This window comes from Mus musculus, chromosome 18 (assembly GCF_000001635.26).
Source record: "Mus musculus strain C57BL/6J chromosome 18, GRCm38.p6 C57BL/6J".
Taxonomy (NCBI): domain Eukaryota; kingdom Metazoa; phylum Chordata; class Mammalia; order Rodentia; family Muridae; genus Mus; species Mus musculus.
In genome coordinates, this window is record NC_000084.6 from 25,566,163 (window position 1) to 25,582,164 (window position 16,002).

The window sequence follows — 16,002 nt, forward strand, 5'->3', positions numbered from 1 at the left end:
GGACTTGACTTCATTATCAGTGAAGATCGAGGAGGGCACACTGACAGCTGAGTGGGGACCAGACAGAAACAAGATTAACATATGAAAGAAGCCAGTTGGCAGAGAAAGGCAAGAAGCCTTTCCTTATCAGGTCTCATCTGGCCAACAGGCTATGGGCTAAGGTGGCTCCCAGTACACAAAGGGGTGGGGCAAGTACTGTGTCAGAGTCCTATAGATGACCCTGCAGCTCCTGGCCAGCTCTTTGGGGGCTTTTCCTTTCGCTCACGAGTTGACTTCCACACTCTTGGCTGCCTTCAAGACCTTTCCCATCAAACTGTCTCTGTTGCTGATGGTGTGGAGCTGGCGCAATCTTTGTCCCCAATACAGAATTTGAAATCTGCCCTCTGAAGTCCACAGCATATTTTAACTCTGCCTTTTATTGATCTTTTTTAGAGATAGTGACCTAAAGACTAAAGCCTGCTTCTTCTGTCACTCGGGGCTTTCTCTGAAGTCCCCACCCCTCCCCCGAGACCACCACTTATCTGATTTTCTCTCTTTCTCTTCTGCATTTCCCTCATTCTTGCAGCTGTCAAGAGTCACAACTTGCCTGCCTTGGTGGTTTTCCTCATAAACTCTTAGCAAATTTTTCTCAAGCTTCCGTTTGAGTCCACTTTTATTTATTTATTTTTAAATTAATGAGACGAAGTACTCAAAGGGAGCCCCAAATTGCCCAGTAACAGTGTGTCTTATATCTATGAACCCCAGCATAGGCTTGGCCCATACTAGGTGCTCATTAAACTTTCATCATTATCAGCAGGCTTCCCTTGCATGGCCCCCAGCAGTGCTGAAACACGGAGCAGTCTGCTTGGGAAAGCAGCTCAGACCAAGCAGATGCTGTTTGAACAGGCACCAAGTTTCCACCATGCCTGCTTTTCCTGCATCAGAGGGGCAGAACTGAAGCTACAACCAACTGACCCAGGGCACAGAGAGTTAAAGGGTGGCTGGGAATTAAAATCTAAAGACAGGGTTTCCATTTGGAGCTGTGGCTCCCCTGCGGCTCAGCTCAGGGATCCCGCAGCTTGCCGGAAGCTGGGGTGGAGTCTGGCTGCTGCCCCATTAACGAAGTTATTTAGACCTCTGCGTTAATGGCTCGGAGGACAAGGATCCTCCTGGATATGTAAATCCAGCCAAAGTTGTTAACAAAATTAGCCTGCTTAGCTTATGGTTTCAAACCTCTACTTGTCTCAGGATGGTGCCAGGACTCACCTAAGTGCACTACTTGATATGTGTGTGTGTGTGTGTGTGTGTGTGTACACGGGCGCACGCGTGCCTGTGCTCCAGCAGGTTCCCCGTGGGTTCTCAGCTCCGTACACTATCTTGGCTTTTTCCATCCTCAGGGGTCACTATGCTTCATCAAGGACACTTTTAATGGCTTTTTAAAGCTCCTGCTTAAGTTTTCTGGAAAGACTCCCCTCAGAGATGCTCAGCTAGGAGAGCAACCAGCACATTAGAGCTGCTGTTGAGGTGGCTTTTGCTGGTAGGGGGTATGTGTGGCTTCCTTCCTTTGGCCCAGAGAGGGAGAAAAAGGAACGAGACCAAGGTGGGAGGGCACCCAGGATGTTCAAAGGGCCTGAGGTCCATCCAGTTTACTGTGCTGAGGAAGAAGGCGGTGGCATCCCTGGGGTCCGTACCCAGTGATGCCCCTTGAACTGGTGTGTGCTTGACGACCGGGCCTGCCCCTCAGTCTTGGTGAAATAACAAAGGGCTCAGGGCAACGATGGGAAGAAAGCCCACGAGGAGCGACAGGGTCGGGTCCCACCTGTGGCGTATGGCAGCCCTGACCCTTAGGAATCAGTCAATCCAGGGGGAGGTCTCTGATTAGCTGGTCTCTCAGGCCTGATGTTCACTCAGGCACCCAGTGAGGGTAGGTCCCTCGCTCCGTTCTTACCCCTCCCACCCTGAATGGTATTTAAATGTTAATCAAGTCCGGGTTGCAGACTAACCTAGCCTGCCCGCCTGGGATGGGGAGATTTCGTGAGCTGGTCCATCTACCTGGCGGAGACTGAGCTTTTGGACTGGTCTGTGAGTCAGAATAAAGCCTGAAGGCTGTTTTCCTCGCTCGCCTGCCCGTCCGCCCACCCGCCTGCCCAGGGAGTACTTTGCTCCCCTCCCCCAACACTCTGCTTTCCCTCAGCTCTTTCTCTTATTTTTTGCTCTATGCAGGGTGTCTCTACCTCCTTCCTCTGTTATCTCTCGAAATCCATTTGCTCTGCGCTTCATTTGCTCCACACATGGCTCTCTGAGGTTTGAAAAGCTTCCCTGACCAGACCATGTTGCCTGTAGCACCTCTGAACCCTTCAGGAGCTATAAAAAGATGGCTTCTGGAAATGAACCACACCACAGTAGGTCTAAGTTCTCAGTTCCTCCTCAGCTTCCTCTTCAGTTCTTCCTGAAAGTCCCATTTCCGCCCTCCTTAGCTGGTTTCCGGGGGTCGAGACCCACTGGTTGAGAACCACCATTTTAGAGCATCGTGGGTGACATGCGTTGGGGACTGGGACTTCTCAGTTTAAGAAGCACTGAGTGTGTTTTTGTGTCATGAGAGCACACACACACACCACCATCACTACCACCCCACAACATCTATAACTTACCACAAAGGACCATAGCAATCCACCCAGGCAGTATTTTCATTTATGCTGTTTGTGAAGACAGACAAGAACTAGGAAGGGGAAGCCCATTGTCTCCAGATACCCAGGCTCAGCATGACAAGAATCAGCACCCACAGCTCTCTTGTGTGGCCTTTCTGCAGCCTCCTCTGAAAGTCACTCACCTCTCACTTTGTGCAAAAAACGCCAAGAGTGGGGACAGTCCGGTCCCAGCGAGAGCATTGTTAAGATGCTGTGAGTGTTGGCAGGTGGCAGTACAGTCACTCTGAAGTGCTGAGCCCCTGACAGAGAGGATAATGACAAAGATGGTGAGATTTGGGTACAGAAGGTGTGGGAAGAGACTTGGGTAGCTCAGGTCTGAGTTTCCAGAGCTTGAGAGGCTGAGGCAGAAGGAATGCAGAGTTCCAAAGCCCCCAAATGAAATAAATGAGAAAAAAAAAGAAAGAAAGAAAGAAAGAAAGAAAGAAAGAAAGAAAGAAAGAAAGAAAGAAAGGAAGAAAGAAAGAAAGATGGCTGGAATTACCATTGGCTATTCAGTCAAGCTGCTTACCCAGGCTTCCTCACAGTTGAGGTCTGAGTGTCTGCTCAGCTGGACTTCCAGCTCTCCCCAGGAGCTGGGTGCACACATACTTGACTCCCCAACTGCTGTTTAATTCTACTCCCATCCTTTCCTTGTGCCCAAGACGCTCACTATTCTTCAGCTCTCAAATGCAGCCCCTAGATGCTCAGTGGTAGGTACCTGTGTAAGTGTGTTTCCAGGAGCACACGGCTTCTGAAATTTAGGGCTCCCTGGATGGGACTGGAAGGAGGTGAGACAGGGATGTCCATTTCGCTGAACTATTTCATTCTCAGATTTCCTGCAGTAGGAACGTTGCCAGGGAGCTTCCTGTGAGCCACCTTTTACAGGGCTTCCCTATGCATTCAGATTCTGGAGCCCACTCCAGGTTCAGCCTCCCAACTTTCATGGGGTTTGTTGTCCCCTCCCCTTGATCTTCCCCAGGACACACACTAGAAATCCAGAATTCAGGATATGACTGCGGGAGAGAGTCAGGAACACAGGAACCCTAAGCAAGGGATTTCAGAATGTCAGAAGGCTTAGCCTGGAGCTGTAACTGTGGTCTTGGTGGGGTGTCTACTGGGCAGGCATTTCTTTGGGGGATCCTGCTTTGAAGCAGCGCACATGGCCCATAGTCAAAAGTGTCTGCTCAGTCTACAAGAGGACATGGCCCCAAATTCAGAGCCTAATCAGAATGAACTTAATTAGAAGAAATGCTTCTAGCAGAACAGGGCTCACAACCTTCACGATGTAGAAGCCAAGTGCAAACCGATTCTCTGCAGCTCAGCTCAGCTCAGCTGAGGTACAGGAGGAGAGCAGACTGAGAAGGTAGCACTCCTGCTCCTTGTAGCTTGGGGGTGGGACAGGGAGACAGGTGTGTCTGGGGCATTGAAGAGGTCAAAGGAGAGGGGGAAATCAGGAGGGACCTGGGCGGTAACTGAAAGTCTCTCAAGGTGGTGGGTAGCTGACTAGGTCTAAAAGGGGAGGTGCTCAGAGGAGGTGAAGATGATGGGGATGAGTTCACTAGGAGAATGACTTATGGGGTAGGGTAGGAGATGCAGAGAATAGTACTGAACTCGGTGGGTGATGGGCAAGAAGGCCTGGTGAGAGGGGAAGCCCAGGCTAGAACACTAAGGACCTTTGTTGAGACAATATAACAAGCAACTGTTGCAGATTCTTGAGCAGGGGACTAGCCCAGTGAAAGAGGACTATGGCTTCAAGCACCCCTCCTACAGAGAACAGGTTGGTTTGAGAGTTTCTTATGCCCAAGGTTGACTAGAAAGAACCTCATTAGAAGGCAAGAGCATGGGGCAGCGCTTACCACAGCACAGTAAAAGCCAGGTAGAGCAAGGGGCATCTGTCATCCAAGGTTTGAGGAAAAGGAAGATACTGAATTTCTGTTGACCTTTACACAGACCTGCATGGTGCACAGGAGCATGCACACAGGCACACGTGCGTCCGTGTGTGTGTGTGCGCGCGCGCGCGCGCACACACACACACACACACACACACACACACACACACACACACACACAGACAGAGGAGTAGAACTGCTTTGCTACCTAAGACTGAGTCCAGGAACTGAGGAGGGATCTGGATAAGACAGGAGACTGAGCTTGGACAGTGTGAAGATGGTGCTCAGGGTTACAGAATCCTGGATTTGAATCCTGGACCTGCCCGCCTCACATGCGGCTATGCTCCTACCACCCTCAGAGCATCTCTGTCTAGGGAGACTCTGGGCTCCACAGCCCACTTTCTTTTCCGCTCTGCTCCCATTCTGTAGCCCTGAGAACTCTTCCGGATGACGTTCCCAGCTCTTTGTTTATGAGGTCTTTACCAAGCTAAGTTCTTTGGGGTTCAGGTGCAGAGCCTGAAGAGCTTGGTCTTAAAGAAATGTTCATTGGCCTTAGAGGCAGATCTGAGGGGAGCGGTCTGGAAGTGTGCAGGGGGGCCAGCCACACAGGAGCTGTGTAGGGGCTGGCAGAGGCATGTGTTAGGGCGTCTCAGCTGGCAAGGAGACAGAGCTCAGGTTTATGTGAGAAGCTTCCTGGTGGGGGAGCAACTAGGTATGGAGAGTGCATTAGACAGGAGGGAACCATGAGTCAAACGGTGGGAATTTGAGGAGAGATTGACAAGGGAGGGGGATGGTGTAGCTGGAGCCAGGACAGGACCTGTGGCTCCCCGGTGGGTGGGGAAGACAGGTGAAAGGTTAGGGCTGTTCTACAGGAGACACTTGGGAAGTTTACTAACCCGGACTCACAGCTGTCTTTCATAGGAGTTCTGGCCTTTGGGCCCCAAGGGTTGCATGGAGTGCGAAGAGCTTTTCCCCAGTGGAGGACCAGAGAAGCAGAGGAAGGAAAAAATGTAAATTACATCAGGAAGAGTTTTTTTGCTTAACGGAGAGAGGGAGAACGTAAGTGACATTTGGAGCCATAATACCTTAAAGTCAATATCATTACCTCTGATATTTACTGTCAGCTCACAGTGCTGGGGAGGAGGAGAGGGTTCATCCAGCGCCCTTCAGTACCCCAGCCCACCCCACGCCAGTGCGCAGCTGCAGTTCACTGTTTGCTGTCTTAAAACCTCACACCCTCCAATCTGCTACCAGATGAGAGCAGAGGCAGGCCTGGGCTCATAGTCTCTGCTACCTGACCTAATTCAACATTGTCCTAAGAAATGCTTCCTGGGGGAGTGCCCAGTGCCCTGGACCCCCTCCCTGAGATGCTGTCTCTCCCCTCCTTGCATTGGGTTTGTGAGACGTAGGAAACCACAGAGCCCCTCTTCACCTCCACAGAGCGGATGTGGCAAATGTCTTTGTTCCTTCTCCCCAGAGCTGACCGGCTTGGCTCATCTGGCTTGTCTCATCCTTGTGTTCCTGTAAAACCTAAAGCCCTTGCTACCCCACACTAGAGGGAAGTAGCCAGAGAAAACTAGCCTGTCAGACAGCTCAGTTCCTAACCCCCAGGGTCCATAGCTGAGAGTCACGAGGATTTCCAGCCCAGCAGGCCTGGGCCCAGAAGGCTTCTTCGTACATAGAGTCCCTCCATCACTCCTTTTGAGGGGTCACCTAAGTGCTTACTGAGCCTTCAGAGAGGCAGAGAAGAATAGCCACCTCTCTGCTGGGACATGGATTTATTCTGCTGCTCAGAAGTGGGGGTGGAGACTCCATAGACTCCTGGGTCTTAAATGCTATTGGGATCATGCCACCAGGAAGGTATGTGCCAGGGCGGAGGTGCCCTGGGATTGCTCCATACCCGGTAGAAACTATGGAACCCAGATGCCTTTACATGGAAACTTTGAGACAAACTGCCACTCTGTACCCCAGACCTAATTTTTATGATGTGGACCCTGCTCTGAGTTGAGGTTGACCTCTCTCAGTAGCTTAGCCCTGTCACTGTAGTCACGTCTCCTGTAATCAGCAACAAAAGTGCTTATGCTTTTCATATTTGTTCCTAAGCTGGTTTCTGGAAACTTGCATAAGTGGCTATAATTCTGTCACTTAGAGGCATAGGGGAAAAGGCTTTTCATTGTGATTATGTTTGAAGGATCATCTTTCCAGTTGGCCCTCCCTTGCCTTAACAATGGTAGTTCTTTTAGCCTGAGTGACCTATGGCATACACATCAAGTGCAGATCATCTTAGACACATCACTCAGAGCATTATGTAGTTTCTACCCATCGCCTCTGTGGTCCCCAGACCTGCCTAGAGCGAGACCAACACCTCTTCCTTCAAAATATCACACATGTCTTAAAAGCAGGCTAAGGTGCAGTCAGATGCCAGGGTGGCCACATGCTATGGCAGCTTCCTATAAAGCCGCCACTAGAAAGCATCCATCCTAGATGACAGCAGGTGCTTTCAAGCCATGCCTTCTTTTGTCTATGTCTCTGAATTTGGATTCCCAGCTGCAGGCATGAGACTCCTCAGTTTCCTCTGTTGGACATCTCGTTGGGTTTCACCCATCACACCCATCATTTGGAACTTCTTTGTGGTCTTGTTCTATCATCTATTAAGACGTGCCACTTCCCTTAGCTTTAAGTCATCCCAAATCTGGTCAACTGACTGGGTATCTTTAAGCGAGGCCATTGATAGAAATGTGAGTTTCATCAGGGGCAAGGACAGAGGCGGTTTCTTGATCTAGGTGACATACATCTCCCTGCAATGGCTGCCTAATTGTCAGTTTTCAACTGGTTAAGGGTCTATCTGATCATTCTGTCACCTAGCACATTCTTTCTTAGTTATCCACAAGACACTTGTACAAAACTTCCTGAGGGTCATGGAACTCAAATTAACCTCTGGGCAGAGGAAATCATCCCCTGGTCTGACTTCTCCGGGAGCCTCTTGTGGCCCCCAAGAACCTTTATAGTTTTTTCTGAAAACGTGTATGCTTTTGTCATAGAATAGTTTTCTTTTTCTTCTTTTCTTATTGAACAAAGTCTTTTTTCCATGTAGTTTGCTGACCTACAGACATGTGACCTGCCTGCCTCAGACTCCCCAGTACAGAGACCACAGACATACACCACCACATCCACTTTGTTCTAGGACTGTAGAAATGATCCTCTTGTCTGTACTGCAGGGTACTCTTCCCCTAACATTGGTGAAAAACCAAACTGATATTTGTCTTTTGGGGGTATCATAGCCCCATTCTCATTTGTCGTTCTTAAAGACGATTAACGAAGGACACAATCAACCTACATCTACCAGTTCTGCTGGGTGCAGGCAAAGCCAAGCTGAAGGACCCAGCCCTAGATTTGTTCACAGGGAGCTAAGGTCCTGGGCTGTTACAGGGTTCTTCGGACCTGATTTCCAGTAATGTGACCTCTCTTCAGAGGAGCCCTTAGAGGAGTAGTAAGCAAACCTTGGGGCGGGGGGGGGGGGGCTGTGACTGATCTGTGACTACACCTTGTGGACATATCTCTTTTCCCCATAGAAGGCATCTTGATTTGCTTATCTTCATAAGCAATGCCAGGCTCACAGTGAGGGCTTCTTGGCTTGCACTTGGGTTGAGAAGGGAAGAAAAAGAAAAGACCCATTAAGCCCAATAAAAAGGACTGGTCCAGGATGGAGTTAAAACAAGGCATGTGACATCTTTTCAATGTACTAGAACTTGATATTGGCAACACAGAATGGAGTCTTAAGAGGTGGAGCGTCATTTTACTGGCAGGCCCCTGCCTGCAAAACACACTGGTGGAGCCTCTTGCGAGCAAGGCTGGAGAACTCATGGGGGGGGGGGGGAGTTACAAAGAGGCTTGATTGCTAGGAGAGAGCGTTAGCTGAAGGCACTGGACTGGCTCAGCAGCTGATAGATACCCTTCACCTGCTTCCCCTTTAGCTGCTAACTCAACCCAACAAGCAGCCCAACAAGCCAGAGAGACCCAGGGATTCTTATTTTACAGGCAGGATGCTACCATCACCAGGGTAGCCCTCACTCACTCAGTGAGTTCTTCCGTCTACCTTGTGGGTGTGATCAGTGCTTTGCTCTGTGCCCTGTGCCTCTGCTAGCTCCAGAGTGTGAGTCAGGAGGAGACTGGCATTTCCTGTGACTGGATCTGGGCTGTCCTGCCCAGCCTTCAGCATTAGTCTGTGTGTCTACAATCACAAGGGAGACTTTTCCTGACCATAGACGGCAGTATCTCAGGCTCTATTCTGCTTGAGACTCTCAGTGATGGGGAACAAATGTGCACACGACTGTCTGCTTTCTTGAGGGACTTTACTGAGATTGAGAATAGTGATGGATGAATATTCTTGGAGCCATTAGCAGGTGCAAGTGTGGTGCTTCACATGGCAATATATATATATATATATATATATATATATATATATATATATATATATATATATATATATTGAGGAGAGTTCAATAGGGGCTGGATGCTGAGTCTGCTTCAGCTTTCCAATTGGTCTTCTCAACAAGGGGACACACCAGTAGGGCCTCACAGACTGGTCAATGGTACCAGTATGGGATGGATGCAGCAACTACTTAACTAGAGGCTGGCTTCTGTTGACCCCCAGCCCCATACAGAATTGGACCTACTACTGATGATTTGGCTCTCCATAGACCTGTGAGATTACAATTATTCACAGCGAGAGTAAGGAACACTCATAGATGGAAGGGGGTCCTGCCAGGGCATTTGGATTTTCCCCTTGGTCCTTCACAGAACTAGAAACCCAAGAGTTAGGGATGTGGCCAGGGCAAGCTCCCTGCTTCACCACCCACAGACACCTACTTCCAGTTATCTCTCCCTAGGCCTGGAGTGATTGCTCTACTGTAGCCCCACCCCAAATGCTGGAGGAGACCCCCTTAATTGGGTCCATGAGAACTTTATTACTGGACAGCCACTTCCTTTGCTTTTCCTGTAACAAATTATCCTAATGATGTGACCCGGGACCAGATGTTAATTGCAATGAAAAGTAATCAATTTTCTTTACTGAGCAGAAGCTTGTGGGCAGGTTCCTCGGGAGCAGAGACGGGTGTCTTAATGAGGAGGGCACCTGAGGTGTCCATCTGGGCTGCCCCCACCTCTTCCTCCTCCATGCCATCCTCAGCCCCTTCCAACAACAGGGACAATAGTGAGTCCACCCCGTTCTCTGATAGGGAGAGCAGTCTACGATGCCCCCAGCCAGCTTCCAATAGAGTCTGCAGCTTCTTACTCCCCATGGTTGGTCCTCCTTAGTGCTGGGGCCATCAACCCAAGGCCTCCTTCAGCCTGGCTGTCCTTTCCCTAATTTGGACCACTCTGCAGCCCAGTCCTGTCCCTGCTATACTTGTAAATGTCACTATCTTGGCCACTTTCCCTCAAGCCACCTGCCTCTCCCGTGTGTCCCTCTCTTCTGCTACTCTGGCCATAGTTGAGTCTTCCTCTGATCTTCAGTGCCTCCTAGTTTCAGTGGAGGGGCATGGCGAATCCTGACGGCCACACCCTCACCCCATTTATATTTTGCCATGATTTTGTGATTCTCCAGAGCTTCTGGGTAGGGAGCAGGAGTCTTGGGGTCTGGCCTCATCTTGGTTGCAAAGCCACGAAGGCTTCTGTGGTTCACCTGGAATCCCAGGGAAGGGCAGGCTTCACTTCTTCTTGGGCTAGGATCAGGTTGTGCTAGTGAGCAAGTTATAGTGGGGCTCTATGGAAAGTCAGCTCTATTTAGAAACCTAGCCAGTCCCGTGGGCTTTAATGCTATTTGCCTTCAGCTGGGTATACTCCTGGGAGGGGTGAGGAGGACCTAGGGGAGGGGAGGGAAATAGGAAACAGAAGGGAGCCCTTAGGTGGAGAGGTCTTCATAGTTTGTTTCAGTCCACCTTAAACTAGACAGCAGCTCCCACTCACCCCAACTGTGCTTTGGCCAGGGCAGAAGGATGCTTCCTGGTCCTGCCTTGGTGGATGGAGGTGGGAGATTGGTCCCCAATGGAGCCCAGAGCCCAGGAAAGAGGCAGAGTCAGAGAGGGCCACAGGGGTGGCCAAGGACAAATTTCCCAGACTTTACAAATTCCCCGTGAGTCTACAATTCTATTAAGTAGGATAATGGATTTTAAAATGCCTCGAAAAGCAGCGAGTGCTGTAAGATGGGCGGGACTGTTGTTAACAGCCGCATTCTTCTCAGAGCTTGGAGAGGAAATAAATCAGACGCTTCTCGCACCGCGCCGAGCAAGTCCCTCGGAAGCGTTCATTGCGGGGGAAGTAAACACGTATATATTATAAACCCCAAATTAAAGGGAAATGGCGCTTAGGGGTAAGCCAGGCTTTTTTTTTAGCTTTATTATTATTTTTTTAAAAAGTAAAATCCTACAAATGCTGGGAAGGGAGGTTTGGGTAGAGAGGCTCATGCCAGCCTCTGCCGGGTCTGTCTGGGACCCCAGGGCAGGGAGCAGCTGAGGGGTGTACCCGCCTCCCAAAGCGGGGCGGGGAGCGGTGGGGGGGTGTGGGGGAAGGAAAGACAGGACGGGCCCTGCAGGCCAGCTTTGAGTTCCCACGTCCATAGCACCAAATGGCCTTTCAGGTTCTGCCGTCAGCCCCAATCTGCTGACTGGCTTCCTCTCTTCTGCCTTGTCCCTTTTTGGCTTGTCTTGGCACCACATCAGGGGCCCACTCCCTTCTCACTTCTCGCCTGTGCTCCTTGGCTCTATCCTGCCTCCCGCAGGCTGGAGTTAGACACCTCTGATGCAAGGGCGGGGCCTCATCTTCCCGATCACCTGTCTCCTCAGGGCGAGTACCTAGCGGGTGCTCTGAAACTGTGTAATGAATAGACAGGTAGATGGAGGGATGAAAGAGGAGTGCCATAGGGCAGGGCTGCCTTCATCCTTTGCTCCCCTTCCCCCGATGGTTTTTATGATTCTTCCTCCTACCCGACGCCAGTTGCTGGGGTTTTGAGAAAGTGTGTAAGCTGAGGTAAGGCTGCACCCCAGTTGGGTTGTGGTCTTATTTTTTTTCCCCTCTCGTACCTCATTAAGCTTAGCTTCCAATTACGTGTTAATGATGCTGGCTGCCTTTTGTAGGCTGAAGTTTACTGCAGTGTCTTTAAATTTAATCACCTCCATAATGGCCAGCTCTGGCATCGCAAATAAGAGGCCGGGGTAGGGGTGGGGGTGGGGAGTACAGTCTTTTGCTCCTGAATGAACCAGCAAGATCTGGGATTCCATGGAAGCCAGGAAAGTCCTTCAATGTCTCCTTTCCCCGGAAGCCACTTAAGAAATTCTAAGAACTGTCTTCTCTACCTCAAACAGGGTCCCCTCTGCTTCTCCACTTGTAAGTGTATCAAGAAAGAGAAAAGCCAGACTGGGGAAGGGCTTCTTGCTTGGGTAGGGTCCTGAGCGGGAATGGAAAGATTTCTCCTCAAGAGTGCTTAATTCCTGAGAAACCCTGTGACTGCTGGTCTTCCCTCCATCTCTCATGGAGGCACATGGCACATCATGCTGATAGGACAGAGGTGTGTGATCAGTGTCTCATTATCAGGAGCACCTTATTCTCAGGTAACTTCACTTCACCCAGTCAGTGCCCATGAGTTCTGGGGACACGTGCATTTGGGACACTCAGGTCACATTTTACATTGAGCCACAGCTGGAATTTGAGGCTCTTCTCAGTTTGTGGCTTCAATTCTCTATTTGAGTCCTCCCTTTAATGTACCTAAGGGTGAGCTGGAGTGGAGGGCTGGCCCTCCCCAAGTCCCAAAGATTGTGGAGAAACAGACTGCAGCTCTCACCACTTGCCTTCCTCTTGGACTGACTGTCATTCTTTGTCACCCCACGAACACCACTCAAGTCCTCCCCTCATCAGCACCATCCCACTGGGAAGCATCTGCCACCCTCAGCGCCCATATGAAATGGTCTTTTCTCTGGCAACTTCCCATTTCATTTACACTATCCTTCTGGGTGTTTGCCATCCCCGGAGCCTATATAACACACTCTTCTCTCCTGGGATGAAAGTCTCTGTGTGTGTGCATGCTCTCTCCTCACTCTTCCCTCTAATAATGTCCTCACTGTGTCCCTGACCAGGTCACATTCCTGTCTTTCTCTGCACCCTAGCCTCTGCTGCTTCTGCTACTGTGCTACAAGTGACTTATCAACCATAAGCCTCTAGTTATCTACCTGCTTCCCACCCACCCACCATCCAGCCACTCACCTGCCTCTCATCCATCACACCTATCCATCTATCTAAAATCTATCCATGTATCACCCATCCATCAATCTATGTATCTATCATCTGTTCCTTCATTTGTCTACCTACTTTCCATTCATTTCTCCATCCATCCATCCATCCATCCATCCATCCATCCATCCATCCATTCCTCTCTTCCTCCCATTATCACTCCTCACCTCCAAACCTCATTCCACCCCTCCAGGACCCATTCCCACACCATTCGTCTGCCATTTACCCACCCATCCACCATGCATCTCTTTATTCATTCACACATCATCTATCATTCATCATTTCAGTCCACTTACCCATTCATCTGTCTCTCCATCCATCCACTATCTGTCTGTCCATCCATTTATCCACTAGCTACAATTCATTCATGATTCACTCACTCATCCATCCACCCATTACTCATTCATATACCCACTGCCCATCCCTCAATCCTCCATCTATCCATCATCCTCTATCTCTTCATCTACCATCTATCATTCATTCATGGTCAACTGTTTATCCATCCATCTGTATTCAGGGCATACTTGATGCAGGCCCTGTGTTCATTCTGGAATCAAGCATACCCTCCAGGCTTCAGAGAGCCACACAAAAATGAAGGATATAGACAATTGCATCACAAAATCAGAGGGCGACGGAAGGTATTCTCTAAGTTGTGCAACTGGGTTTAGCTCAGGCCCTTAGCTCTGAATTACAAGATTCTGGAACACTGAGGCTATATCCTACCAGTCAGGTGCCTTGGAGGGCCTATGGATTCACTTAGGAAGAGCCTTACACGTGTGTCAGGGTAGGGACTACATGCTGTCACATGAACACTACTTCACAAGGGGTAAAAGAGGACAGAGATCCAGCACCGGGGTGGAACGGGGTTTGGATTAGCAGGGTGGTGTCCTCTGTCCCTCCAACTCTTTCCACTATGTAGCACATGACATGGATGATGGAGGGCTTGGGAAGGCTTAGAGGATGTCTCCGATGTGATTGCAGAGACCCTCCTGGGTGGACACTCAGGTGACTCTTGGTCCCTAGCACTTCCTCCTACCTGTCCTGGTTTCTGAACCTGCAGGACATTCCCAGCAGAGCCCTGTCCTGTCCCAAGCGTAAGCTACCCGATTCTTCCTTACTAAGAACTCTGACCAGTACTCACTAATGGGCTCACTGAGAACTGGATGGAGATGCAATCACCCATGGGAAGCTTTAACAAAGCTGTTGTATGCTTCAGGCCTGCCAGGAGACTCCAGCCCAGCCCACTCTTTAGGCCAGAGCCTGTGAACCCTAAATCAACCTGGTAAGGGAGCCAAAGAGAAAAAGTAGAAAATAAGAAAAGATCACAGTTGGCATCAGTGGCTTACAGTCAGGAGTTCCTGCTGAATGAGGAATTGTCGCTGATCCTGCCACAGGGAGGAAGGGGGGGGGTGACTGTGTGAGGATGGATATATGCATTTTCTGATTTGCTATATACATAAGTGCCTTCTAGCACTTGCTGTATACCATAAATATTCAGAATAAAGTGTGTTCTGAGAACAGTGTGTGGAGAGAGGAGGTGGTGATCAGCAGTGGTATATGCACAGCAGTAGATTAGCATGTATATGACTCTAGCTTCAGCACCTGGCCTCAAAACCCCCAAGGGACAAGATCAGGGGGTATACTAACTAATGTGTCCAGATTAGGATAATAAACAAAATATAGAAGTCCAACAAATACTGACTTAGAACTTATTAAGTGCCACACAGTGTCTTAAAGGCCAGACATCTGTTCACAGAGATCGTTTTTTTTTTTTTTTTTTTTCAGATGGTGAGAAGGACACTGGCACATCCTCATTTGGTAGATGAGAAATTTGAGGCCCAGAGGTCAACAGCTGGCAACAGCAGTGGAGCCCAGCAGGCTGGGTCTCACCACTCTTTTGTCCTGCCTTTCCTGGCAGGTGGCCTCTGGAGGGTCTAGGGAACTCAGACTCAGAAAAATGCAGACTTGCCCCTGCACCCCCACCTCTCCAGCCCTGCAACTGGTCTGTAATTGAATCTGCTCCATGCAAACAAGCATGGCTTCCTGGTCATGCCCCTACCACTCACTTTGAGGGAGGGGAAGAGAAGGCCACAGCAGCTGGCAGCACTGCTTTCTGAGGCCCTGTTTCTTCACTGTAAGCAGGAAGAGATAGGTGAATCCACACGTGTGTGCACACACATGTGAGTAATCTCCTTTCCACCTCTGAGAGCATTAGGAAGCAAGAAGTCTCTTTCTAGAACACAGCTCAACGCAGAACCAGGAAGTAGGTCAGAAAGGCCCGTAAGGCTTATTAATCCCTTCATTGATTCAACAAATGTAAAATGTTTACGGTCCGTGCACTGAAACTCTCGTATACTTGGCTCATGGAAAACCCACTCTAGGGCTGTTAGCTGCTGCTTTACAAACACGGCTGGTACGATGCTCCCCTCCACAGGAAGCTGATGCCCAGGTGACCGTGGTACCCAAACACTCCCGAGTGACCTGGCAAAGCTGAGTGATTCTGGTGTCTGTCATCAGAGGCGCCTGGCTACTGATTTCATCAGAAGGGTTCAGAGGCCAATGCCGGGCAGACAAAGAGGGTATTTGCCATTAGGAATTGCAGGAACTCCAGAAGGCAGGCTGGGGAAATGACAGGGGCAGGCAGTAATCTTGCTTTCAGGTGTTTTAGACAGTACTCCTTGCTTGAAGGCACCCCTGGGTGTCAGGTTTCCATGCTGAAGAATAGCAGCACATTTAGAACACATTTCAGGAAGACGTTCCCTAATGGCAGTTAAAATGAATGCTTAAAAGTTTTGACGCTTGAAGGAGGCAATCTACAGCCAGCTGAAAACTCCATCTTACATTCTCCTCAATCTCCAGATGGCTCATGTCTAATACAGACGTCTGTAATATATAGCCTTAGGACTTCCCCTCCTCGGCCAGGCGCCACACTGCATCTGTAAACCGACTTGGTTTTCCTCCTCTCTTCCTTCCTTCCTTCCTTCCTTCCTTCCTTCCTTCCTTCCTTCCTTCCTTCCTTCCTCCCTCCCTCCCTCCTCTCCTTTCCTTTCTTTCTTTCTTTTCCTTCCCTCCCTTCCCTTCCCTTCCCTCCCTTCCTTCCCTCCCTTTCCCTCCCTCTCTCTCTCCCTCCCCCCTCTTTCTTGCTTGCTTGCCTTCCTTCCTTC

General features: G+C 49.8%; 1 protein-coding gene and 1 long non-coding RNA gene across 77 annotated transcripts in view; one reads left to right on the forward strand and one right to left on the reverse strand.

Annotated features, from left to right (window-relative positions):
• Celf4 (CUGBP, Elav-like family member 4) overlaps positions 1 to 16,002 on the reverse strand; it is a 276,901-nt gene that overhangs the window by 88,543 nt on the left and 172,356 nt on the right. The gene's annotated exons all lie outside the window — the stretch shown is intronic.
• Gm3227 overlaps positions 1,969 to 16,002 on the forward strand; it is a 35,703-nt gene continuing 21,669 nt past the window's right edge. The window contains exon 1 of the long non-coding RNA XR_003952586.1: positions 1,969 to 2,061. This is a non-coding gene — a long non-coding RNA (predicted gene 3227). The remainder of the gene's footprint in view (positions 2,062 to 16,002) is intronic.